Consider the following 611-nt stretch of genomic DNA (forward strand, 5'->3'; position numbering starts at 1 on the left):
GCTCGATACAGGAACTGATCTTCTGATCAGATGACTTGTCAGATGTCACAGGGGAGGAGCTGTGGGGCCCTGCGAGGGCAGGACGCTTCTTCTTCCGCTCAGCCATTTCACCTACAAAGCAGTGGGAGTCTAAAAAGATTTAAAGAGGTTTGTAAAGGACAGATTTTTGCATAAAGGTAGTTGTTTTTTACTCTCACTCTCAGTCCTCAATCTAGCGATGGCTGGAGAGTAACTGTGCGGAGGTTAGGGTGGGGAAATATAAATTGTAAAACTGAACTTAATAAATAATCAAAAAACTCTTTAATCTTTATCAGGTGTAACGTAATGTCTGAACTGCTCAGTTCAATCAAATTTGGTATAAAATACACAGTATAATCTAGATACTAATAAGAATGATAAACATAATAGTACTCATAATTATACACAGAATAATAATCAATGATCAACATTAATAATAGGGGATAGCAATTGGCCCACACAAAAGGTTTTGAGAACCACCAAACCAGAATTGTCACCAAACATAATTGACTTAGTCATCATTTACATTTATAAATATGTCTCAAATTTTAGCGATAATAAAATCAAAATGCACCGCGGCGCAAATGCGTTTT

This window comes from Seriola lalandi, unplaced genomic scaffold, assembly GCF_002814215.2.
Source record: "Seriola lalandi dorsalis isolate HSWRI2012SDOR001 ecotype SW California unplaced genomic scaffold, Sedor1 jcf7180002049709, whole genome shotgun sequence".
In the NCBI taxonomy this organism is placed as follows: domain Eukaryota; kingdom Metazoa; phylum Chordata; class Actinopteri; order Carangiformes; family Carangidae; genus Seriola; species Seriola lalandi.